Source organism: Oxyura jamaicensis, chromosome 3 (genome assembly GCF_011077185.1).
Source record: "Oxyura jamaicensis isolate SHBP4307 breed ruddy duck chromosome 3, BPBGC_Ojam_1.0, whole genome shotgun sequence".
Classification (NCBI taxonomy): domain Eukaryota; kingdom Metazoa; phylum Chordata; class Aves; order Anseriformes; family Anatidae; genus Oxyura; species Oxyura jamaicensis.
This window is the reverse complement of record NC_048895.1, coordinates 30,633,393-30,660,439: the sequence shown is the minus strand read 5'-3', so window position 1 is coordinate 30,660,439 and position 27,047 is coordinate 30,633,393. Positions and strand designations below refer to the sequence as shown.

Sequence of the window (27,047 nt, the reverse complement as noted above, 5' to 3'; positions counted from 1 at the left end):
CCATGCTTTGTGGTCCTAATTTATATTGAATTTCTTTAACAACTACTTTTGGATCCTGGATACAGAGACAAGCATCTTCTTGTGTACCTTTATATTAGTTTATTCATCACCAGTATTTTGGAAACAAAGAGGGAGGATTTTCAAATAGATTTTAGTATGCATCCAATAATTTTTTGAGTGTGCTTGTCTGAATACATTTGGAAAAGATGGTGTAATTTTGGTACCTGTGAGAGGACATAAGTGGATGGAGGCTTTGAAGATGTTGGTACCATCATGCAAGAGGTCTGCCTAAAATAGCTGCATGGATTGTATTTAGAAATGAGAAGGAAGTTAGGTTATTTTCTCACTTCTGACCATTCTACAATTTATCTATGCCTATATTCCCATGCTGCTAATAGGATTACTCACACAAGTAACACAATAGCACTTTAGCTTTAAGCAGCTGGCCTCCACGCTTATATAAAAGTGAGTGTGTCAGCTAATGCTTACTGTGATGCAGAGAAGAAATTAAACAAGAACTGGACTGACTGTTTCAAGCCATAGATAACTGAAATCTATTTTAATCATTTCAGTTCTGGGAAAGTATTTCCTAAATGTGTTATGTCAAAACATCCCAAAGAGTGACATGTAATCCAAGGCACGTGTTTTATTCTCGATTATATTTGCAAATTCAATCTCAGTCCTTTCAAGGCATTTTGAATTTAAAATAATATTGTTAAATGTTTATGTTCTTGATATTTGACTAAAGCAGTGCCACAGGAATATGCAATAAAGGACTTCAGTACAGTAATTCATTTATTCACTGAGTAACCTATCTTAAACAACTGACAATTTTTACAGATTTGACCCTACTTGAGAGATTTAGTCATTCTCCAACAAGGAACAGCAGGAGATGAGGAGATGTTTTTTTTTTAAAAAAAAAAAAAAAAAAAAAAAAAAGTACAGCACTGTCCAAATTATTAAATAAATAAGTATCCAAATTGAAATACAGATGCTTTTCACCAGCCTCATCACAAGACTTTTCAGTGTCTGCTCTCTGCTTTTGAACCCTCTATTTCTTTAGAAGCCTATGAGAATGTCTATATACTAGGTCCTGCCAAAACTATGCAGGGAAACAAATCCCAGACATTTAATTTTCTCACACTGACTCAACCTGACTGCTTCTGTTGTGTTTGGCTCTGTCAGTGATTTCCAGAATTTGATATTTCGATGAAAAAAAATTTTTAAAAAAAAAATTGTGATTATTCTTAAATCCAGTACTTTTGTACCAGGAGGGTAGCTTTAATGTGAGGGGTGGTGCATGAGTGTCTCTGTGTTGCTGTAACATGCCAGCAGGAAAATTCTTGATCCAAATGATGAACATAAAATATGGTATAGTTCTTAAAAATATACGTCCTTCCATTAAGGATAGATGCACTTAGAAGACAGATTTCCATGTGAATGGCAAGATACTTTGCAATTATTGTGTGAACCAAAAGGGGAAATGCCAATCATCAATTTTAGACTATTTTATTTATACCAAACAATTGGTGTTTCTAGTGTTAATTAAACTCTTCCAAGTACCTGAGCAGGGAAATGTTGTCCAAGAGAAATTGTTGGTTCATTTTATGTCATTTGCACCTCTAGTTTAGACAGAATAGATCAAACTGAAGATATGTATGTGGAAGATATATGAGAGAGTGTATGCAAAGCAGTGATGTGAATAGTGGAAAAAAAAAAAAAAGCTGAAGAAGAGAAAATAATGGTTTGATTAACTAGTGATGTTGGTGGAAGACCTACTCACCCAGAAACTGGTACTAAAATACCTTTTTCTCATAGGGCTCTACATTATCAGAGGACTTGTGCAAAATCTGAAGTTTCAATCTATGCCTGGGTTTGTACTTCAGAGAGTTTAGATCTGACATATGGCAATCACCTAAGTAATGCACTTTGACACAAAGAGATGCCGGTATTGTTGTTAATTATATCAAAATTGTTTGCAAAGATGAACATCACTTGAAAAGGTGGTAAAGACACAATGAACATGAGCCAAACTTGTAAATTGTTAACCTGTTCTATAATGTGTGTAAGGTAAACTTTTTTTTAAAAAAAAAAAAAAAAGGAATGCCAGATATGTTTGCAAGTGGCTTTAGATTAACAAGGGCAGATATAATCCAAAGTACTGTTTAAAGGTCAGTGAAAAGTTTAAAGGTTAAACCCTGCTGCTATTTTTTTTTCGGTTCAGACTACAGGGAGTTCAAAAAGAAAGGCCCATTTCTACTCTCAGTTACACTACTGTGAATTTAGTATTCACAAGTGTTTGGCCTTAGTTGAATTGATGTGGATTTAGAGCACAAGGGCTACCAGTTCTGGCTGTGTACTGCTGCTTTGCTGCTTGGTAGGGAGAACAGGCTTTTTTCTGCTGTCACTTTCCCCTGAAAAAAAAAAAAAAAAAAAAAAAAATGTACCCATGTATCTTTGCCCATGGACTTTTCAGAGCAGACAAGCTACATGAGATACTGTGAACATACTGTAGAGGCTGGAAATAAATATACTGGGAATGGTGATATCTGTATTAAATGTGTGTATTTTATGATCAATATGTCATAGTGGGAATATCATGCTTCCATCATCAATTCTACAGCATTTTTTAAATATGGTGAAGCTGTTTGATTACATTTTGCAAGGACAGAATTCTTAAGAGTAAAATTATCATATTCCTACTTCTATAACTATCTAACAGGAGCCAAATTACTGAAAAGGAGAATGTCTTATTTCAAATGAGATTTCCAGGTAAGATCATCTGAGCAAATCTAACAAAACGCTGTGCCTCTTGGCAGATGATACATTTTCTTTGCGATTACTTTTTCTACTATTAGCTGTAATAAAACTATTCCACATCCCTGAGCAGCAACTACTGGAGAAAGTTACTTAAAGAAAATGTGTAGAGATTAGTGAAAAATATACAGAAAGAATACAAACTACACTCTACATATTCCCCTTGAGCATCTTCTCAGAATGGTATCTGGATAATTATCTGGGTTAGAAGCAACAAGAAGCCTTGCATGCTCTTTTAATTCCTGCTTGGTCTTACAGGCTCTTTGCAATTGCTTGTTTGTTCCTGTGTTCTCCCCACAGAGCTTCCTCAGCTCCTTTCATTTCAAATACTGTCTCTGTTCTGGCTCTCCAAGTGTCCCCTCATCATCTCCACCGCTCCCCAGAGCTCCTGTTCTTGTTCATATCATGGTGTCCCACAGCCTTTCCATGCCTCCGTATTCACAGTTCAGGGTCATTTCTCACATCACAGTTTCCTATCAGGTTTTCAAACCAGGTAGGTTTTTAACCATAGCACTGTGGATAAGCTTTTTACATTTTTTAAAAATTTATTTTATATTTCATATATCTTTTTTTCCTTATGAAACTCTCCAAAGGAACCAAACAAGTCTTAAGTCATGATCTAATGCAGAAGAAAGGAACAAGTGTTGCATAAGGGGTAAAGATCAGAATGGGCTGCCATTTCTGAATACATCCAAATATTCCTGAGAAAATACTACAAGGTTCTGGAAATTATGACTGGTCTTATGAGGCACCTTAAAACTCGTGTCTTGATAAGCTGTAAAACTTTTTCTCTCCTTGATCAGATATCTGCAAAAAGTCTTCTAGCAAGAAGAAATGCCTATGTGACCTTGTGTTGCTTTTTGTTGTTGTTGTTTGTATGCTTATTTGTTTTTGACTTTCACAAATATTCAGACAAAAAAAAAAAAATCAAATGCTTGGATATTGACATAAAATGGATCCACAAGAATGAGAACTTGAGCCACATATATTCATTTCAAAAGTCAAGGAAATATTGATGGAAAACACTTCTGCATCTTCCACTGGAATTACTGAATAGATTTGATTAAATATATAAACTTCACTTTGCTATTCAAATTCACAAAACATGTTTTGAATAACAATTATTTTATTAACATACTGACATGATCTAGTCAAACAAAATTAAATGTGTTTTGGAGTAATAAAATGTAAAGTCTTATTTAAGTATCTTTGCTTTTTTAAAACAATGGAGAGAGATTTCTGCAGTAGCAAAATGATATTCCCACAAAAACTGTAAATTAAAATCATTAACCTCAGCCTTGCCATAAGCATCTTTTTCCTCAGGGGCATGAAGCAGCTGTCCTCAAAAAGAAATTTTAGTTTCAGAAAGCTCTTGGGAAAAATATACAAAATACACTGTTACACTAAAAGTAAAATATGGTAAGTTGTCTCTACTCTGTTCTTACTAATCAGTGCAAGATTAGAAGACCAAAGGATTGCTCTTAGAATAAAAACCAACAGTCTTAGGGATATAGGAAAGCTTCTGAAGGAAAAAGCTAGATTTTAAATAAGGAATTAGATAATAGGCTCAGTTGTGTCAGTTCATACAAGATTTTCCTTACTGTGAAACATGAGTGATAATTCTTACCTTGCTCAGAGCAGCTGACACACTTTAGTTTGAGCAATACTTGATTTTGCCTTGTCCCTTGATTGCTCCAGTGCACCAGGGACTGCCTTTTTAGCATTTTGCCATGACATCCTTGTTATCTGCTACCTCAAAGTTTTTGATGGTACTGTGTATGTACATGAAGCCTCATAAGCAGTAAGGTTCAAAATTGCTGAACCTGTGCACCCATGCATGCCCTACATGCATGAATAATCTAGTTAATGAAAAGATGGCCAGGGGAAAGTGTAGCCTTTCTGTAAGCTTGGGATGTGAAGGGTAAGCATGGGCTGTGGTTGGCACTGGAAAGATCTAAAACTGCCACTGACCCATTGCATGATTCTGAGGAAGTCATTTCACCTTTCTATTGTGCTTTTCTTCTCAGCCTTCCTCTCTCCAACCCGCCAGCCCTTCACAGCAAGATCTGTCTCTTACGATATGTGTCTCACAGCAGGAGCTCAGCTGGAGTTTTCAAATTAGAGCTGATTGGGAATTTTTCAATGAAATGAATTTTCATTGGAAAATGCAGCTTGGTTTAAGTGTAGATCTGCAGTGCAGTAGTGATGATGCTTACCCAATATGAGGGGATGCAAATTCAAATAACTCTGAATAATATGTTTTTATAGGAATTAGATCATCTGTAGCAGGAACTGTGGAGTGCAGCTTGCCCTAGGATAACTATCAGTCTGTGAGTGAATTGACACAGTCATCTCTAACTGGAGAGACAACAAGTCAGGAATTTGAAAATGAGTAACGTGTATGCTAGGTGAGATGGTGTGTTGTCTCTCTCTCTCTCTCTCTCCCTTTTTTTTTCTCCTTTTTGGTGCTGGTTTGTTTTGTGAAACATTCTAAAAGCACTGGGTTTGCTACAAGAAAGAACTGGAGCAACAATGAAATCCTGGGATGTTTTATGGAGTGGGTTTACTTGATCTCACTTGGTTCTACTTCGAACCTCACAAACTTTTAACTGGGAGATTAGACATATCTTCTTTTGTGAAATATATATAGTCTAAAGGAGACAGACAAGTTCAGAGTAAATCATGACCAAATATCTGAGGAGAACTAAAGATGGAATACTGGAGATCTGATGATTATTAAAAACAAGCTGTCCCAAACCTGGGACACCTGAAGTACTGCATTCATCTCTGGGGCTCCCAACAAAAGAAGGATATGGACCTATTATACCTAAAGGGGGCCTACAGGAAAGCAGGGGAGGGGCTGTAGCAATAGGACAGGGGGTGTAGCAATAGGACAAAGGGGAATGGCTTTAAACTAAAAGAGGATAAGTTTAGATTAGGTATTAGAAATAAATTCTTTACTATGAGGGTGGTGAGGCACTGGCACAGATTGCCCAGAGAACCTGTGGATGCCCCATCCCTGGAAGCATTCAAGGCCAGGCTGGATGGGGCTTTGGGCAGCCTGGTCTGGTGGGAGGTGTCCCTGCCATGGCAGGGGTTTGGAATCAGATGATCTTTAAGATCCCCTTCAACACAGACCATTCTGTGATTCTATGAAACATGAGGAAGGAGACTGCAGTAGGCCAATGTGGGCAAAGGGACATGTAAACCAAAGGGAATAGTAACAAAGTATGCACATGACTGAGAACCTGTGCTTAGAGTTCAGGCACTGGAATTGCGCTGAGTTCGTTGTAGTGTAATCAAGGCACAAGCTGATGTCTGTCTTTGGCATTGCCACTGCGCTCACATTTCAGTAAGATTAAGATGTCTTTCTCTGGGAGCTAACTTTGCTTAAGCTTACTCCATGAGTTTCCACTCTAATAGTACAGTCAGAGCAAATAATTTTTCAAAACTGCAAAACAGCATTCTAGGAGAATATATGGAGAAATGAGTCAAACCCTTGAAGAAATCTCAATAAAATATATAAACAATATAGATTACCAACAAGAACATTAGATTATGTTCCTTCTCTATGAAAACAGTAAATTTTCCAGTTCAGGATGATGACCTGTATTACTTCTTCAGAAACAAACAAACAAATTTGTTTCTTTTAAATAGTATGAGTAGTTTAAAAAGAATGAACTACAGAGTCTGTTGTAGACAAAATGTTTGCCCATGAATCCTTCTGCTTCATAAATTGAGATTAAAAAGAAAAATTTGAGACAAACAAGCACTGACCTGTGAGTTAAGCAAACACATAGATGAATTCAGAGATGCTGTCCTGTGGTGGGGAAATACCCAGCATAAGCACTGAAGAATTGTTTACAAAGGAAAGTTATGTGGATTTGCAGGCAGTGGAACAGCAGTGGTTACCTCTTTCTGAAATATCATAACTGCAATGAAGTGGTAAAGATGACAACTGATGTGTCAAAGACACACAAATCCATCTTATAGGGCTGACAACTTGGTATGATTGCTCTCCAAAGATAACTTTATAACTTGCTGAAGTGTGATTTAAGGATGCCCTGGAGCAGCACTAACCTGTGTACCTTTCTTGTGGATAACTTTTATAAGCTATAGCTTTAGTTAATAGCTTATGCAATTTTTCATTTGACCTACGGGTGTCCTATGTGGGTGGGATTTTCAAAAACACTAAAACCTAGATCCACAAAGAGATTTACACAGAGGTAGTTGCACCTATAATGTGCGTAGGGAGCGGAGCAGAGGGCTGGCCATGGTTTAGCATCTGACCTAGGAAGGGGGCAGAAAAGGGGCTGCAACACCCTTAAATGTTCACCCAGAACACTACCCACATTCAATTGTGAAATTGTTCTGGACTATGTTCTGTTGATGTCTTAGCTTTGTTGTCATTGAAATAGAGTAAAATTAGGCCCCAGGCAAGTGTTCTTGTAAAGACCAGACTGAATCTTTCATTTTCTGTTGCAGCTCTGACCCTTTCTGAAATATTGTTTAGAAAGAAGTACTTGTATGTTATTATCAAGTGGACCACAGCAGCAGGAAGAAGATGTGTGCTGTTTTTGTTTCAATGTTTTTTTTTTTGATGACTTTTTTTTTTTTTTTTTTCAGGTGAACTGTTATATATACATACAAGAATAAAAAGGATGATAAAAAGCATAGTATGATATCCAGTTTGATCCAAGTAATGATAGGTTGCTTAATCTAAAGCATCTGACAAACTGCATTCAACTCAAACTGTAGATCTTGGAATACACCTTCCATTTTTGATGCTAGCAGAGAAGAGGGGTTGTATCTTCATATGTGTCAAACATCAGGATAAATCATGTCCTCTATGGGAAATAAGCCATAAGCAGAAATGTTTCTTGTAAATAAGCCTTCTGATAAACTAATTTATTCCCATTTTTTTCCGTCTTTTTGTGAAACTGAACCACCTCCTTTGGCATTTAGGCACACAGAAGATGGTTTGAAAGGCCATAAACCATCAAAATAAATAAATGGTTGAGAACAGCTGAAGTCCTTACAACATCATGCTATAAAAAGAGTGCAAACCTGGCAACTTCTTCATGAATGCTAGATGTTGATTTGCTTCCTCAGACCCTTTCAGAGTGTCTCTGAAATGTAAAATGGAGGTTGGACTGACCCCACACATACAGAGCAGGCAGGGACAAAACAGTAGAAGATAACCTCTCAGAGCTGTGTCCTGACCCCAGTCAGTGGCTGAATTACACTCCTGTTAGTGGGGAGAAAGAGTCTTGAAGGCAGGATTGGGTCTCAAGGGTCTTTAGAGCTCCTCAGATGCTCAAGTGGTAGCAGAACATGCTCATCTAGCTTTCACTATAAAAATTTAGTAAACTTAACTCAGGATTAACTAACTTCTGAGGGCTGCAGAGTGAACTGAAGAAGGGTTCTTTGTCTTCTAGAGATAGTGTTATGGGAAAGCCTGTAAAGCTATAGGTCCAAGTACAGAGCCTCCTCTGATGTTTGGGGAAGCATCAACTGCAGTTAAATATCAGTGCAAGTCCCAAAGGGATGATGAGATTTCATCTTGAAACCCTTATTTTACCCACACCTGCAGGAAAAAGTATGGTAATACTACAGCTGTTGTAGCTCTGATGGTCTAAGGATTGGATAAGAATTGCAGGGAGGCAGTATTTTCTTTTAGGCCAATTGTTTTAACTAGGGGAAGAAAAAGTCTTGCAGACACAAGTTCTCTTTTGTATGCAAAAACCTTCCTCCTGTTATAGGTATTGTCTATTCTAGCAGAAGATGTTTCTTTTCCTGTAATTTTGCCTCTGAAGTGAGATCTGAACTCTGCTCCATTGATACATACTGGGTGATCTAAGCTTACTCAGTAATTTAGTCTTGATAGTGTTTATTGAAACAGCTGATGAACAAGCAACACACTTTTTCTTAATAATGACATGATTTTAATATTAGTCAAAAAAGATTTTTTTTCCTCAGTGGGTATATTTTGTAGGTATAATGATTTAAAGTCTCATCGCAAAGTATCTGATCCTAACTCCTAAAGGTTAAATATGGGTCCTATGGAGCTGGTATGTTTATAAGAGTGCATAGGCCTTGGAACATTGGAACAGTACATTTTTAATAGGGTAGATGTTGTTATAGAGAATGGGAGAAGAGGAAGGCAAATTCTAACCTTAAGCACTCGCACACTGGCTCTTGGTAAGAAGCCAAGTAAGTATTTTATGCTGCATGGCACTCCAAGATTTATGACCTTTTGTCCTCATTGATAAAGAAAACAACACTGACACACGAGCAACAGAGAAAACTGGTGCTGTGCTCCTCGGCCTTCAAAAAAAAAAATGCTCAGATAAAATGTACCATTCACTTCAAACTGTATGCTCTTCTTGCTCTAGCATTTTATTCCTTTTGCACTCTCTAGCTCTCAAATGAGCAAAATCTGAGGGTGATGCTTAAAGATAATAGGGGGAAGTACGTTTCTTTTTAAACCTGTCTAGTTCCAAGAACTAAGTTATTTCTTCATTGTAAAGTCAACGAAAAATAAGGAAAAGTGACTCAAAAGGAGCATCTGCAGTCAGATTTGGAGTGACTGTTTTCAGAAACTGTTTTCTCTTGCACATATATTTGTGGTTTTGAGATTTATGTTGGAAAAGATGATAGTGGTCTACTTAAAAAGAAATAGAAACATGAAAGTGGGATAGTCTTCCAGAGCCTGGACTCTGGGGCAGGCACATTGTATTTTTGAGTCTGCCTTAAAGTCTAAGTCAGTCATTCTTTCCCCATTTTCGAATCTAATCTGAAAGAGGGTACTAATAGTATTTCCTCTCACCTATCAATTTTCAGTTACTGTTCATTTTAATCACAGGTGCCATCAGAGACTGTTTCTTAATGTATATCATTACTTTGGCCAGCATGAAGGGGTTCCTGTTTCTCTTGGCACCCCTAGATGTAGAAATAGTATAAATATAGTCAGTGTTACAGTTATAAGCAAAGTCTTTAAAATAACATAGAACTCAACATATACACATATTAATACGTAAATAATAAGGCGCATATAACATTAGCCTAAATAGAGGAAATCAGGTAAAAAAGCACAAAGACAGAAAGAAAGTATAAAATTAGTCTTAATCAAATGGTTTCTACTTCATTTATTTTTGTCCTGCTCTGACTGGTGTAACTTATAATTAGTCTCTGCCTGCAGTGTTGTGGTTCCAAAGAACTGTGGATTAAGGAGGAACTCTAGAATTTCTCTGTAACTTGACAAGTTATAACCTGAAAGCTACACTTAGTCCATTAAAGATTTTTCACAGTGACATTTTAGTGCAGCTAGGGAAATATGCCACTTTGCCATTTATCATTTTCAGGGCATGGACAGTGAAAAGGAGGCTGCTATGAAGAACAAAATAAAATGGATTACATGTATAGAAGTGAAGTGAAGAATACTGATAAATATACACCACTGAATGTCAGCAAATGTCACTTGAGGAGCCATTTGCAGCTACCAGAACAGCCTTGCAACCCAGCAAAAGTAGCAAAACCAGGCAAAACAAGTTGGGTGTACTCACTTCCACATGAATAAGCAATAAACCTCTCTGAAGTTACACCAGAAAGTTGTTAAACTTGATAGATGAATCTTTTCAAAATTGCTCTGTCTCATACAGTATATGGCTACAAAAGACTACAGATGGTTTAAAGTGAAAAAGAGAAAGCATTGCTGAGAACACTGTGATTTAAGCATTTTTGTTCAAACACTTGTATTCTGCTTTGTATTAAAGGGACTGTTTGAACAAAGGAATGATTCATCACACCACTTTTTCTTCCATAGGGCTGCTTTTATTTTTTTTTATTTTTCACCTGAACTTCATTTGAGATTCAGTATATTGCATTATTATTTCTCCTTTAAATGTGTTTTCCATTCTAGCAAGAGGACTTTGAGTTAGATCAGTTTGAGTTCGCTAGGCAGATACATTTTTCACAACAAAAGCTTATCTGTTGGAAAACTTCCATTGGTATCTATCTAGCATGCTACCTAGGTGTAAGCAAAAGACCTTTGGGATGTCTTCTGTCTTTCCAGGAGTATCTGATTTGTGGATGGATGAGCTTCATTTTGGTTTTAGATATGTTGACATGGAAGAAACTCTCACTGTGAATGCTTCAGTGTTTGAGAGACAACACAAAGACTCTTTCAGGCTTATTTTTAATGTTTGTCTGTTTGCAGCCTCTCAAACCACTGCTCTTCTTGATAATAAGGTAAAGTGAAGATCTTTGACTCAGAAAATGTCTCCAAGGAAAAGTGAGAGTTCTTAAAATTTCAGAAACTCTACTTTTGTATTTAATTTTCCATGAGACTCTTCCTCCTAAATTCTAATTCATTTTAGTAAAAACAGAGACAGACTGCATCATTCTGATTTCATTGTGAATGCTATCCCCAGAGACCATACTCATGCAAATTTCAGATCAGTTTTGTTTTCATTAGTAAAAAGCTGCAACATGGATCATTTAAATGGGGTCACACAGGGATTCCTTTATTCAAAATATTTCATACACATTAAGATATAATGATTGTAGAACAATTTCCATTAAACTTCTTCATGAAGTTTAATGTTCATGTAAAAGCTATAAGCATCCAGTACTACAATGACAGCCTAAAGCCTGGGACTTTAATTCTATGAACAGAATAAATTTATTGTACTTACAGATCCTGTAGATGGAATAAGGATGAACTTCCCTTTCTTGGGCAAGATGTTTATACAGTGAATTTTCTTTGTAAATCTTCACTCTGTTCTTGCAAAATCAAAATCAAACATGATCCCTATTAGTAAAGCTGAACCTTTTATTAAATTAAATGTAAAGCCTGTTTTATAAATGAACAATGAAAATCAGAAAACAAAGATTAAACCATTGGATTGTGTTCAGCACTGCATGAACTTTCTCAAACTGCTTCCCGCCACCCTCCCCCCCAATTCTTCGAAACTGAAGTAATGTTTGAGGCATAACAGATATTTGACAGCATCCATCATACCGAAGCTCTGTAGCGGTTGTGCTGCTCCTCTGGTCTTGTTTTGAATTTCTCTGTCAATTTGAATAGACACAAGAGAGTCTCAGGGAGTGATACTCACAAGCTGAGAAGACATAGACAGTGTCAGATGCAACAAAGGGGAAAAGATATATCCGTTTTTTACCTTGTCATAAATATAAGAGTCTCCAAAAGCTCCTCCTTTTACTTAAAAGTGTGCAGTTCAGTCAAAAATACAAGAAAGCTTCTTTAACATTTGTATGTGAAATTTAATACAAGTTATGCAATAACATGGTTAATGCTTTTAAGAACCTCCAAGATGTATTGCATACACACACTTTCATCTTCAAAAGTATAGTTTATTAAAGGATATTTGAAAAGTATGCATTCTATGCTGTGAGGATATGATTGAATAAACAGGCAGCACGTGAATAAATATGCCGACTTAGAAAAGAAAAGAAACTTCTGGTTAGAAATCTGCCTAACCTAATGAATGGTGTAGTCCTTTAGTCCTTCCTTCCTCATCCTAGGCATGAATGCTGCTATCCACACCCCAGACTTGATGCAAACTACTGAATGCAATAGAAAAGCACCCAATGGCTTTGGACTGGGGCCTCCAGCCTCCAGGCTTGATCCTGTAGGCCTGTATAAGCCCAAAGCCAACCAACATTTTACTGTAATCAAATTTACTGTCCCTGAAATGCAGCTGCTAAGGTATGCACAAAATATTTGAAACTCTTACTCGGACAGATCTTTTCCTTTGGAATGAGTGAAACTTTTACCTAAATAAAGCTGTGCAAAATTTGGTTGTGTACAGACAGTAATACAAAAGAATCATATTTTCTGTTATGAGGGTTGTTGTCATTTGTTTGTTTGTTTTGTGTTTTGTGATTTTTTTTGTCTTTCCAAGTAGAAAGAACATATAGTTCTAAGTGGGGGGGAGGTCATTTTTTTTGTCCTTTTTTTATTTTAATGGCTAAACATGTAATGCTAGCTAAATAGAAATTCTTGTCTGTTAATAGGTTCCTTTAGTTTGTAATAAATAGGAATGCTAATGACTAAAATTTGGTATTTGGTATGCATTAGCTTTTGTAAGTCTTTTCTTTACAGGCTTCATTGACATTCAATATGGCAAGCTTCCTTTGAAACATATTTATAAAATAACTACAGTATAATTAAACCAACAAAGCCATCTTTTAAGTAAGCTTAATAGCTCAGTTTTTCACTCCGTAATTTTTTTTTATTATTATTTAAGGAGAAAAAATAGTTATGCTTCAATTCTACTGTATATTTCATTTTTCATCTAATATTTCCTTTCCATTTGCAATCTGTGCATATCTAATTCTTGACAACTGTGATTATTAATAATTGTGCATGAAAAATATGCTTCAGAGAATCTTCCACAAGAATATTTTTGTTAATGAGAACTCAAACATATATTGGCAAATACAATACATGTAATATATACATATATGCATGTATATATACATGTACATATTTTAATAGCTAATGCTGGTGTAGTTAATAAGCAAAAATGGATTAATAGATATGGCAGGTAATAATCAAAGTGGCTGCTATTTAATAAATGTAACTAAAAATATTTTAATGATATAAAAGCAATAGGTAAATAAAAGCAATTACATTTAATTTTGCTTTCAGCTTGTGAGCATTTTCTGCAAGCTTTAATAGAGGGGAGAGCTTGTGCAGAAGGCTAATGGTAGAGTCAGTGTTAGCATTATTCATTAGGGTGTCTAAGTAGTACTTATTCTGAGATATTTCTCTAGAAGACTAAAATGTTCTTGGTAAGGGTACTTGGATCCTGATAACCCTAATTCATAATAATATCCCCCTCATTCAGAAAATTAAAGTTTACAGAGTCCTCAGCAGTTTGAAAATCTTTATACTATTTAGAACCATGATCATGTTTACTAAGGACAAGCTAAAAAGTGATAGCTCGCACTATAATAAGTAAAGTGGAACCTCATAACTGTTTCTTAAACTCTGTCCTTTATAGGCATAATAATATTGAGACCCCATTTGCGGTATGGTGAATAAAAACAGTTGACATCATTGTTATAATCTTTATTTAAAACTGTTACCAAGGTTACAAATTACCGTCACTGTGTGCAACAGGTCCCTCTGAAACAGTATCATTACAGATTAACAGTAATGTGTAGGATTATAATAAAAGGCATAAGGGATTATGCACAAGCAAAAATGCTAGAAATAACACAAATACATCTACATTATACAGTGCATCGCATTGCAAAACCTCTGCTCTCGATGCTGAAATACACAACGTGGCTTTTTGTTTAATTCAGGCATTTAGAGAGATGTTAACTGTATCCTGAAGTGGCTTTACAAATGTCAGAGCAGAGGGAGTAGGGTTTATCTCGACCTATAAAACCTCTGCTGCTGTAAGTGTTCTCACATAGTCTCCACTCTTAGTGGAGAACCTAGTTTACAGGAAAATATGACTCCATTGTGTGAGGCAGGACTGCAGTAAAAGAAAACAGAGTTTGCAGCTGCGTGGCCCACAGCACCACAGCTCCGAGCAGAGGCCGGGGCTCGTCCGAGAGGGTGGGCAGAGGGAAAGCAGAGCGGCAGGTGACCTTCCTCTGGCCAAGACGGGCAGCCACCCTCAGCCAGCACCTCTGTCCACCCGCTAAGTCACTCTACCCCGCCTTCAACTTAATGACACAAATCCGGGCTCTTAAAGTCTTTGGGACTGATCGTACTTGCTCATTTATAAATAATGATCTCCATATAGATGCATAACAACAACATACCAGAAGTGTTTTGGGAGAAATCCGATTAAGGTCTATAGCTCAACCTCCCCCTCCACCCCCTTCCCCCCCTCCCGGAGCAAAAGTCTGGCCGCAGGTCAGCTGCCGCGGCTGGCCCGGGCTGCGGGGTTAAGGGAAAGAAAAGTCTCCACGCAGGCCGCCCCCCGGGCTTCCCCGCACGACTCGCCCCGCCGGGGTGCGGCCGGCCGCTGCCTCCGCCCGCCCGGCCTGGGAGGCTCGGCCGGGCCGCGGGCAGGATGGCGGGCATTTTGTCGGGAGAGGGCTGCTGCCCTGCTCTAAGTGTGAACTCTTTCGTCGGGACCGACTTCCCCCCGGCGCCGGCAGCCCCCGTACAGGGGCGTGGGGCCACCCCGCTCCGCCCGGCCCGGGGTGGCGGTGACGCAGAAACGCGTTTTCCTTTCCTCTTTCGGGCGATTTAGGGGAATAGAAAAACAAACATCGGGCCGTTTCATGAAACCGGCGGAGAAATCTCTGAAGGGAAAGAGAGCAGGGCACATCCTTTTAGAGGAAGGACAAGGGTTCTCTGAGGAGGGAAAACAAAAGATGACAGTGGTGGCTGTAACCCCACCATGAACCAGGGACCTCCTGGCCACACTCGGAGAGCTAACCTCCCCGGACTTCCCATTACCTCTCCATGACACTTCACTAATGCTCACACAATGGCCAACTGAGTAGTTTAAGTAAAGATATTTTAACCTGAACTAAACATTGACTCAAGACAATAGGATGCAAAGCAACATCTGGTAGCACACACAAACAATGCTGTGCAACAACATATGCTCGACGTCTGGAAGTTTATGTCAACACTAAGCAGTCGAGGAGGCTGTTGCTGTTCAGCATGAAATCTTAATAAATAGCTGTTTGCTGTGCTTCCGAGGTGAGCATCTCGAGTCCTTCCTCGACGGGTATCCTCTTCAGCTTGGGGTTACCGGCGAGACATCTTCGGACCCCATCTGCGCCTCCTCGGAGCGAACCACCAGTGTGAGAAATGCCACGAAGACAGCCCGTGGCCTGGCCTGGTCCGGGTAGGGCCGGGACATCGCCAGGCTCTCCCTTCCCCACCGCGGCTCCTGGCCGGTGCTGAATGGCCGACTTCGGGGAAGCGCTTCGCTAAAGAGGAGGCTCTAGGCTAATGAAACGACGGGAGGTGACTATTGCAAACAGCTGTTCCTCATACATATTTCATTACACAATCAGATAATGCGTCTTACCACCTTCTCAATTATTCACAGATAAACATTTTAAAGACGTTTTGACATCTGTCTTAGGGCCTGCTATTAATTTAGTAATCACTGTGGTTAAAAATGGATGGGGACTGCACCTCACTAAAACTGATTTCACTCATGAGGACAACTTCCGTAAGAGTTCGCCTAAGCGGGGCGAGCCACGTCAGGTCAAAGAAAGCCCAACGGAGGGGGGAGCACAAAATCCTATCTCTGCAGCCCTCGGACAGACGTGGGGGGGGGGGGAGGGGGGAGGGGATCTTGTGCCGAGCCCCGCGCGCCGCACCCGCGGAGTGCCGGGGGGGCTGCGCTACGCCGGGCGCCCCCGGCACCCTCCGGAGCTCGCAAGAGAAGCGCCGGGGAGGGACGCGGCACCTTCCCCCCCTCGGCCGGCCGAGAAAGCACCCAGGCAAGCCGCGTTTGTCCCTTCTGTCGGGCTCTTGGCACCAGCGCTCCTGCTCCTCAAAGGGCGCTCACTGTGGCCTCGGGGAGCACCCAGAGCAGGGCAGTGCCCGGCCAGGGCTGCCGGACAGCTGCCCCCTCCCCGCAGTGCCCCCCAGCCCTCCACACCCCCGTGTGGCTTCGTGCCCCCCCTGGAACAAAGCTCGCGGGTCCCCGGCTCTCGTCCCCGCGACGCGTCGGGGAAGTTTGACAGAAAGTTTTTTTCATTGCCGCTCGGGCTGTGTTTGAAATCGCAAGGCTTTGGGGAGTCGGAGCGTCTTAAAACTGCTGTTTTTTTTTTTTTGTTTGTTTGTTTGTTTTTGTGTGTGTGTGTATCTTCCCTGGCGTACGCACAGCTGCTAAAATTACATACGAACCTTAAAGAGCAAGATAAACGAGCAAAGGGAAGAATAAAATCTCGCCAGCTCTGTTTCAGACACTTTATTGATTAAACTCAACCACTCGCTGCCTCTCTCCGCCTTCCCCTTACTCAGGCTACCGCTTTTAACCACAAAGTTCACACGCAAGCAAAAATCTGTCCCCTTCACAACCCCCCTTCCTATGCCCAGATAACTGGATGGGGGCAGGAGCACCAACGTACGTTCTTTTCCCTTTCTTCCACAAACCATCCCGATTGCAACTACTTTCCAGAGCCGCGGTCTCACCAGTGGCACGGGGCTTTGGCTTTTCATGAGGCACGGCACCCGGGGGGGAGCAGCCACAAGCGGGGCTCTCGGGCTCCTCTCCTCCACCCAAGGGGGCTTCTCCGCCGCCCCTCTCTTGTCCCCTACCCCCCCCTCCCCCCCCCCCGGAGGTGGCACACACGGGGGTCCCGACGGCAAACGCGGCTAAAACAGGGTTGGGCGGCTCGGCTCAGCACATCCCGGCGGGCAGCCGGCGTGCGGTGTTTGTTTTAAAGCCTCAACGGGAGTCCCAGGCGTGAATTTCATTTTAATTACACCGTAAAAACAAAACACAACAAAAAGTGCCGGCACTCAGGACCGCTAGGGAGTGTAAAAGCCTCCTGCCTTGCAGGTGGCCGAAGGCAGAAAAGGATTTGGGTTCAGACAGAAGAGATGCTCCGCAAAGGAAATAAAAATTCCCTTTTCTCCCTCAAAATACTACCCAAAGCTGAATACCTCTCCTTCCTTTGATTGCTCTGTAAACAACAAGAGATTTCGTGGTGGACCCCGAGTCTGGTTCGAATATACCGGGAATCCATAATTTTTAAAGCCAGAACTATGGGAAGTCGGAGTGTTAATGTACAGAGGGGAGACCCTTCCAACTCAGCAACATTTATCATGTTTTACAGGTGATGGAAGCCCTAAGGAAAAATAATAATAATAATAATAATAAAAACAGCGCTGTTCTGCAAGCTTTCTGCCAGACGCTCTTGAATCGGTCCTCTACTCACTTATAGATGGTCTGTACCTACCTGGCTCTTAACTTCAGCTCTCTGAAGTTCTTTTGTGGTTTCAACACTGTACTCGCAACAGTCAGAGTCCCCCACACAGTCACCCCGCTCACCATCCCCACCCCAGCCTCAAGACATCCTTTGCTCTATTGATTGCGGTATAGCCAAACAGGGCAAAAAGACGAGAATTGCATTCGACAGATGCTGCTCACTCGTGAATAACAGGTTCAGTGCATACGGTATCTCTCACCATTATCCTGTAAGTTAATATTGAGTAGCAATAGCTGTCTAAATATCAAAATCTATTTATAGGGGATGCAAAGCCATGACCTCTCCATCTGACCTTCAGTAACTGCAGGCTGGAAAACAGGGAGGAAAAGCCCAGTATTACAATGGAGACCTGTTCGTGGTGAAGCTGGGCTGGGCTGCCTTTGTTTTGAAATCCTTAGGGGAACTTGAACCCTTAGGACGGCACCGGACCTGCGGACCCGGGGAGGAGCGGGTCTGTGACTTCTCTCTGTCCCCGCCGGGCTCGCGGTGTGGCTTCGTCGATTTATGGCCATCTGCAAAAGTTTGAGGATTTTTTTCATATTACCAAAAAAAAAAAATGCGCAAGGAAAAGGCAAAACAGCGCCGGTGACTAACCAGCAGGTTTCGGGAGAATTCAGCTCAGCGCTGACCCACTGCTCGGGAAATCATTTTACAAGAAAGGACTTTGGGGGGGTGGGGAGATGTATTTTCTTCGAGGGCAGCCGGGCGGACGCAGGCGCTTCCCGGGGGTGTGGGGGGCCCAGGGCAAGGCAGGTCTGGGGGCTTTGGGCCGGGACCCCTGGGCAGCCCACCCAGCCACGGGGAGGGGGGATGCTCCGTAGGGTCTCCAAGCAGGCATCGATATTACAGAGCGCGTCCCCTCGGGGGAGCGCGGCGGGGGGCAGAAGCCCAAAGCACTTTTGTTCTTGCGGAGCCGTCGAGAGTACGTCCAGTCTGAATAACCAACTGTCAAACTGCGAAACAGCCCTCCCCCCGCCACAGCCCGGCAGCTCCCGGCGTTAACATGGCGCCTGCAAGCGAGAGGAGCACTTTTCTCGATGTTTGGCAGCTGAAATGTGCTCCCTGAAGGTCACGCCGGGCGACGTGCCCGTTTGCTGCCGCACACGGCGAGGGCTGCGCCGCCCGCGGGCCGGAGCTGGGGCCGGGCTGGCGACAGCGACCGCAGCGACAGGGACAACGCGACGGGGACAGGGGCGGCTGGTGGCTGGGATGCTCCGGTCCCGCTCCCCCCTACCCCCTGTAAATCCTCCCCCTTTATATGATGCAATCGTACCTAGCTTCCCTTTTTATTTTATTTTATTGGGTGGGGGGGGAGGGGGGGGAAGAGAGGGAATGCAAGGGCTCCTAGGGAGTCATTCCTTGCGTCTGGAAATTAAAAGGCTCAAATTTCCTCTGTGACCCCGCCGAGACACCGGAGCACTGTTCGCAGCTACTTTAGAGCGCCAGTCTTAGCTGGGCTGGAGGTCGGAGCTAGTGTTCTTCAAAGAGGAGCGGAGCTCGGGAGGAAAACTGTCCCCGGGGTTGTGGGTAGTCTCCCTTTCCAGCGGCTAAGTGCACCTACCTATGGAAGAAAGAGAGGCAGGGCTGCTAACCGTGCTGCTTAAATGTTCTCTGCTTTCTCCTCTCGGGGTAAAGCAAGGAACAAGCTGCTCTAGCCGCCCGAAATAAATGAGGAAGGTGATTTATTTTTTTTAAACCTATTCTTGGAGTTTTCGTCCCACTTGAGGAAAGTGTCTGGAAAAAAATCCCCCTCCCCCCCCAGCTCAACCCAGAACACGTGGAAATAATCTCCTTTTAAATCTTGGGTCTTGATACTACATTAGTCTCTGTGATATTGCATTCCAAAGAAAATAGACTGGGCATTAGGAGAAGAATCTCCTTTTCCTAATGAATATTTACCCTGAGGTCATTACATCTGTAATGGTCCTCGCTTAACTTACCTTGCTCCCCTCTTTCTCTGCCAGAGCCTGGGATTTCAATCACAATGCCCTCGATTTTAAAGTGCCGTGTACCATTTAATGGCGGGGTGCAGGCAAGGTTAGAATATTATTGACTTCATGCAATATATAAGATGGTTACGTTTAAGACTTTTAACTTTTTTGTCGCAATGACACACTGTATTTTTATGAGATACCTATTATGTAGACAGAACCATTGTGCTGTAGCTGCCTCACAGTTGCTGGATCGTTTCTATCAGATGAAAGATTTTGAATAGTTTTCTTTCAACAATGCATCCTTTTGGTCTTGATACAAAGCATGTAGGCATGGTATACACTTAAACAGCTCTGTCACAGAGCAAGATTAAATAGAGTATATATCGGATTCTGTCTGCAGTATAATGCGGGCAGGGAACAGAATGGAGTTCCCTTCGCCGCTGAAGAAGCCCATTAAGGTCTGATGTCCTAGCAGCATCTTCCAGATTTTCCTTATCTGTGATATACACTAAGCTGTTAAAAATCTTTACCGCCGGGCTTTAAAATCGGCTCTTTCTCGAGGAAAGACCGACTTTGATAACGGAGCCTTCCAACAAAACCCTGCTGCTGGCGCTCTGCCGAGGGGGCGCGTTGTGCTGCCTCCCGGCACCCATCCCGGGCCGGGTGGCCGCTCCGTGCCCTGCTGCCAAGCCCACCGGAGGCACAGGACCTGAGCCTCTCGGCAGGGCTCCCTTGCCCCCCACCCCAATCCCCCGGCCCCATTTCGGGCGGGGACCGGCGCTGCGGGCGGCCGGGGGGCGGCGGCGGGTGGGTGGCAAGGGTGCTGCAGCGCGTCCCCCCCGGCCCCTCCAGCCCTCCCGGGACCCACTGGGACCCCCGGTCCCCGAGCCGGGAGTGGGAGGCAGAGGGTGCAGCCGGCGGGGCTCCGTGCCGCGCAGTGCTTCCCTCCTTCAGTGCTCACTCAAGCGACTTGCCCAAACTGCACGTGCTGAGCCCAACTTTCTTCTCCCCCTCTCCCCAGCTTTGTGCTCTGCGCTGATTGAGTCCCCATATTAAGCTCGAGATCCTTTCTAAGCAACTGCTAAGAAGTCAAGAGCATCCTTGCCTGCTTTCTCTCCGTGGCCTTTCATGCCCTCAATTTGTTATTCTACCGACACTTTTCTTAAAGTTAGCGCCCAGCATTGAAACATTAGTGACAAAAGCCCTGGAAAATCTCTCCCTCCTCACCGCTAAATCCTCTAATGGGTCAATGCGTGTCGAATTTTTATTTGATTTCCAATAATCTCTCGCACTTAAATATTAAACCTACCTCAGCCCAGAGCCTCACCTATGGGATATTTTTCAGCTTTGCTTGGGAAAGTACAGACGCTCAGATTTCATTCCACGTGCACCCACTAATTTATAAATGAGTGTATACAGCTGTCTTCATGTATATCTATGTCTCTATATCTGCAGTAACGCTTTCATTTTGTGTCAAAATAACATATCCTGTCACTCCACGCCAAAAGTATATTTATCGAATGAAATAGTACCGCAAGCTGCATCTTCTTTATCAAACCTTCATTTCTGTTTTACGCAATTGTTAAATATCTTTTCATTTCTTTTACTATTTTAAAATATGTATTACAGTAATTGTTACTTGGAGGTCTTTTGTGTATCTATAGCTCCTTTGATTCATATCTTTTCCTTTCTTTTAATCTTGTTATGCGAAATTATATACACATTTCTCGTGAAATCCAGGGAGCATAACTTTTTTTAAGGAAAAAAAAAAAAAAAAAAAAAGCAACAACTCCTAATCTTAGGGTTTTGCAGAAAATACTTTTTTATTTTTTTTTTATTTTTTTTTTAAGTACATGTTCCTAATTCATGTTTTTTGAATGAAGATCCCTAAGTCCTCTTCACTTTCTTAGGCGGATTTCGTGAAATGATTCTTCAGCTCTCTGATTTAAATAAGTTTTAGTGTGAACTACGAATTAACATTATCCTCTAACCTGAGGTCAAGTGAAAGGTAATTTACATGACAAAGAATAATGCCCATTTTGTCCAATATGAAGCAACTTCACCTTCGGCATCATTAAGAAGAATTTAGTACTTTTAGGGGGTTGGGATTTTTTTTTTTTTTTTTTTTTTGTAAACAGTTGGCCATGTATAGTACAATTTCCCTTTTCTAAATCACAATACAAAGGCCAACTTCTCGTGCTCTTGAATTTCAGCATTATTTTTGTAGCCTTAACAGAGTGAATTTGCACCTGCTGGTATTTAAACTTCAGCATATTAGCTGGGGAGGACTTATCAGTCCAGCGCACTGCCTCGAAACAAATTATCAACCTTTATTAAAGCAAACGAAAGGGGGAAGGGAGATGTGAACATCAAGACGCTCTCCTGGATCTCCCCGATCTAGGCGGGACCGGAGCGAGTTACGCGGGGTCCGTAGAGCAGCGGGGCTCCTGCTGTGCCTCCCCCTCCCCCAAACACAGCTTCTCCCAAATTTCTGCCCCTCTCCGGCCGCGCTCAGCCCCCAGACAGCGGCCTCAGCCCGGAGTGGTGCCCGGGCAGGAGGAGTGGGGATGCAGAGCCCTGGGCTGCGCCGCCGGGGCTGGGGGCCGCGGCCTCCCTCTCCGTGCTCACAGCCCTTTCCCCAAATTCAGGCTGAGGTCTGGATGCGCTGCTTTCTTTTTTTTTTTCCCATCCCTTTCAGCTGAGCTCTCGCCCTCCTCTCCCTCACGCACACACACGCACACCGAGAGAGACGGGGAGGACGCGATCTTAAGCCAAATATCCAACTTACCGTCCGGAGAGGATGCTGCCTTGAAAAAAAAGTTCAGCTATGTGGGCTCTCAGAGCTGCAGCAACGACCTCCAGCCCTCACCGAGACCTCGGGGCTGCCGGCTCCTCCCGGGCACAGGGGCTGCGGGCGAAGGGCCACAGGCAGGGAGCCCAGCTCCCTGGCTCTGCTCCTCCGGGGGATTTAGACCCCTTCCCATCCTCTCCTTTCCCTTCCCCTCCTCTCCCTTCTCATCCTCTCCCATCCTTTCCCACGGCTCGGGCGCGCTCGGGACGGGCGCACGCCGGGCACCGGCCGCGGAGTTTCTCCCTCCGAGGGGCGGCCGGCAGCAGACAGCGGTGGGGAGGGGGGACTTTGGGGGGGCCCAGGCAGCGGCCGCTTGGCTGGGTGTTTGTGCGTGGTGTGCTTGTTCACGTCTGCCACGGGGAAGTGGGAGCGTTTCGTGTTTACAACCGGCTCCGGCTCGTAATGGTGAGATGGAGTTCAAGCAGCGCTCCTGGGTGTCGCGGGCTCTTAACTGGAGCTTTGCTCAGTCATTGAGAGCAATAGAAAGTATATGGAAATCAATATATAGACAGTGTGGAGGGCAGATAATGGATTCGAGTCAGTGAGTGTTATAATCTGCATTATGGGCTTCCTATTGTTTAGACTGAGCACAAATTTCCAAAGGGTGAAGTGTTGCGTGGTCGCCCCCCCTTCCTCTTCTTCTTCTTTTTGGAGGGCTTTGTGTGTCTAGGGGGAGGGGGGTGTTAAATCCTCCTGCCACAATTATCAGAGCCCCCCCCCCCCCCCCCCCCCCCCCCCCCATCTGATTTTAAAGGTAGTGCTTTCACGGCGAAGCTAATGACTTTCATTTAATTGAACATGCCCTGATGTAGCGGATTGTTCTCGCAGCCCTGCGCCTTTGTTGCTTTTGGGGGGAAATAAAGCTAATCAAACCTTTTGTCACGGCCAAATTCTCCCTCAGGGTCTCCCAAACATTTGTTTGAATAATTCACCTCAAGAATTGAAAATACTAATTGATTTTAAAATGCTAGCCCGGAGGGACGGGGAGTTGGGGGTGGCGGGGAGGGTGGAAATTACAGGCGAGGAGCAAACGTCTACCTGCCAGCGGCAAAGCCTCCGAAGTCGCTGCCCTCGCCGGGAACCTGGGAGCTGGGGCCGGGCTGCTCCCCCCACCCCGACCCCCCCACACCCCTCCCGGGGAGCCCCCGCCGGCGGCCGCGCCCCCTCCCGCGGCCCCGCGCCCCCCTCGCCGCCGCCACCCTGCGCCCGGTCACCTCGGTCCCGGCTGCTCCGCCAGCGGGCACGGCGGCCGAGCCTCGGTGGCAGGGGTGGGCTCCTCCGGGAGGGGAGGGGATCCCAGTCCGGGCGCCTCGGCCCCATTCAGGGAAGAATTTTGATGCGATTCATTAGAAGTAACGAGTTGACATAAGGTAAATCTACATGGAGGGGGCCTTTCTTTGAGTGCACGGGGAAGCTTCATTAACCATCGCTAACAAGGCGTGCAAATGCTCTGATTGGGCAGCTTTCTTGCAACGCCGGGGCCTTAGCAGGATGCCCACCTAATGAGGGTCACTACAAGAGACTGATAAAATATTCAAATTTTCCGTCGCACCAGGAACTTTGTACTAAAGGAGAAAGTTGAGGCAACTGTGTGGTTGTTTACCTTGGGAAGGCACACTCGTGCGAGAAGACATTTAGCCCTGACGGGCTTGATGGTCGCTGCTTTTTTGGACCTTTATTTGTTAAAACCGCCGGCAGATTTACCCGCGCCTTTACCCGCGCCTTCCTTTTTTTTTTTTTTTTTTTTTTTTTTTTAATCCCCCTGTCTAATTATATTTCTCCCTGGTTTCTTGCTCTGATAAAGAAGTAACTTGTCTAGGAGGCTCCGCGCTATTTATTTATTTATTTTTTGTAGAATAAGAATTATTAAAATCAACCTGATGGCTTTAATGATACATCAATCATTTCAAAGTTGCTGCTTGTTGCTAATATGTCAGTAGCAGTAACATCACTGCTACTTTCCTCGCTGCCGCGTTTAAAGGCTGTCCCCTCCTCCCCCCGCAATTTGTTTCTTCAAGTTTTCATTGCTAGGTTACGATTTCTAATTAGAGCTAAGTATTTCACTTAATATTTAATTTAGACGCCCGGCACATATATCATACCTAGATCAGTCAATCAAGTGTCCCTTGCTGATAATGCTACATCATTAAGAGTTGTGTTTAATTCAGGAGCAGGCGGCAGCACGGCTGCGGCTGCTGCAGCTGCAGAGCAGGTAACTTTGGGCTTGGGGAGCTGCGAGCTCGGCCGGAGGATGCAGGGAAGCAGCGGAGCTGGGTGGCGGCGGCTCCGTCGCCCCCTCGGGAAAGTTTGCTGCTTCCCAGCCCGGCACCCTGCCCAGGAGGCGAGTTGCCCCCCTTTTCTCCCTCCTTCTATGAAAAAAATAAAATAAAAAATAAAAAATAGGGTACCTCACGTTTTCCTCCTCCAGCCTCTGTGCTCACGCGAAATGAAGTGCGGGGTGGGGGGGGGGGTGGGGGGGGGGGTGTCGCTAAAGTTTAGTTTAGGAGCTGGAACACTGTTTTGGACCAGCAGTAAAATATCCCTCTCGGCTTCTTAAACCAGTCCAAACCGTTAAAAAAAAAAAACACTTGCCCGCATGTTTCTTAGCACAACCGGTTCGGCACACATTGCATCAACAGGATTAAGTTACGAGAGCCGAATGGGCCACATCTTACGCACCCATCAAATGCTCATTCATTTATCTCGGGAAATCGTGACTAAAAAGAGAGGGAGAGGAAGAAAGAGAGAGAAAGAGAGGGAAGGAAGGCGCAGGATAGATATGTCTGCAAAGACGGCAGATGTACTGAATTGTCAGCCCTTGCCAGTGGAGAATGACAGCAATTCAATTAAATCGTCATAAAAATAATAATAATAAAATCAAGCAAGACGAACGCGGCGGGTTCTCCATTACCTGCCCCGGCCTCTCCCTCTCTCCCCCCTCGCCATCCCCCTCGCCGCGGTCGCCGAGCTGCCTTTTCCGCTCGCCGGAGCCTCGACCGCTACGCCCCAGCCTCGGCTGAACCCCTGCCTCCCCCGATAAAAAAATAATCAGCCCTTGCAAGCGTCGACTGAGTCACTCCCGAGTCAGGATTAAGGGGCACTAACTAGGCAGCAGAAAATCGCAGCCTCCTGGGAGCTGCCATCAAAACAAGCAGTGAAATAAAAGAGCTTCCCTCTCTGCTTCCCTTCCTCTCCCCGGAAAAGTCCTCCAGGTTGGCAGCCCGGCACACACACGCACACATACACTCACACACACACGCATACACACACCACACACAAGTTTGCACGGCTCCCTTCAGAAGAAGAGAGCACCAGCTCGTCCTGGTTTATTTAGCGGCAAGGTTGTTGTGATTTATTTATTTATTTATTTATTTTTCGGGAGGGGGAGGAATGCTGCCCTGAAGAGCCACATGTCATTCTAGCAGCTAAAACAATGAATTAAGCGGGACCAGGAGTGAGACTGACTGCAAACGGATGGCAGGTTCCCCAACCCGGAGCAGCCTGCCAGCAGCAACGAGGGGACCCCGCTTCTCCCCCCTCCCTGACCCCCCGACTCCCAGCCCAGGCTTGGGGAAGTGCCGGGGGCCCGGGGCAGCGCACCCCCGGGACTCTCCCCCGCGGGACCTCCGCCTGCCCGTCGGAAACTTACAGGATCCGGAAAGGATTTTCCCAGCTGAGCGGGCAGCCTGCGCCGAGCCCCGTCCTCCGGCGTGCTCCCGCTGCCGCCGGCCGCGCCCGCTGCGCGCTCCCGCTCCGCGATGCCCCGCGCACCCGCTGCGCGCCTTTGGCGGCGGGAGCCGGCGGCTGCGCCCGCCCGGCTGCGGCGCGGCGCCCGCCGGGTCCGGGCTCGGCATTAGGCGATCCCATTGACAGTTTGCAGCCAGCAGCTGCAGTCATTAAAAGCCATTTACACCCTGGCCTCCTCACACAAAGATAGAGCGCCGGCAATTATCTGCTTGCACATTTCAGGACATGAGAGTGTGTCCCTAACAGGCTTAGGGGAGCACTGAATCGCCGGCCTGGCGGGGAAAGAGCCGAGGCCGCTTCCCGAGGTCTGTCCGCCGTCCACCGTGCCTGGGTGACCCGCTCTGAGGAGCCGCCCGAACAAGCGCAAGCGGTTTAGGATGCTGGCTTGGTCCCTGCAAGAGCCTGAGGTTGGAAGGGCTCAGCGCTGGGAAAGCGGGGCTTCCTTAGGACCTCGATACCAGCCATGGGCACATCAGGGCTAGGGGGTTGGCTTCGAGCGCCCAGGCACATGCACTGAAAGTAGACAGGCACTGAAATCTCCTCCTGTATTTTGGAAGAAAGACTTTCCCACGAAATGCCGTTTTTGTGTGCCTTGTGTATCTGGGGAGAGAAAGAAGTAGAGAAAGAGAGAGAGAGAGAGAGAGAGAAAGAGAGAAAGAGAGAGAGAAGGAAAGAAGGAAGGAAGGAAGGAAGGAAGGAAGGAAGGAAGGAAGGAAGGAAGGAAGGAAGGAAGGAAGGAAGGAAGG

General features: G+C 44.3%; 1 long non-coding RNA gene across 4 annotated transcripts in view; it reads right to left on the bottom strand.

Annotated features, from left to right (window-relative positions):
* LOC118165238 overlaps nucleotides 1-26,300 on the bottom strand; it is a 30,526-nt gene extending 4,226 nt beyond the window's left edge. For 3 of the 4 annotated variants that reach the window (XR_004749937.1, XR_004749934.1, XR_004749936.1), the window contains exons 1-3: nucleotides 26,204-26,300; nucleotides 11,514-11,601; nucleotides 9,647-9,759 (exon numbers count right to left, since the gene is read on the bottom strand). This is a non-coding gene — a long non-coding RNA (uncharacterized LOC118165238). The remainder of the gene's footprint in view (nucleotides 1-9,646; nucleotides 9,760-11,513; nucleotides 11,602-26,203) is intronic. The other variant, XR_004749935.1, reaches the window with a different exon arrangement.
* Between the last annotated feature and the right edge of the window lie 747 nt (nucleotides 26,301-27,047).